This window comes from Penaeus monodon, chromosome 24 (assembly GCF_015228065.2).
Source record: "Penaeus monodon isolate SGIC_2016 chromosome 24, NSTDA_Pmon_1, whole genome shotgun sequence".
NCBI lineage: Eukaryota > Metazoa > Arthropoda > Malacostraca > Decapoda > Penaeidae > Penaeus > Penaeus monodon.
Genome location: NC_051409.1, coordinates 2,802,208 through 2,802,409, shown reverse-complemented (window position 1 = coordinate 2,802,409; position 202 = coordinate 2,802,208).

Below are 202 nucleotides of genomic sequence, written 5' to 3'. Positions count from 1 at the left end.
CTGATATTTTCATTGCTGTGACTTCCATTCTTCAGTTTTAATGCTTCGTGAAAGCAAGTGTTGACTCGTGGCTTTGGTTTCGGTGAGTGCTGTATGCGGGGAAAGTTGCCTGAGGAATGAGGTGCCCGTCCTCGGCACTGAACAGCAGTCGATGAAACGTCTTTTAATGAAGTTCTAAATATGTATATTTATTTTAAAATGG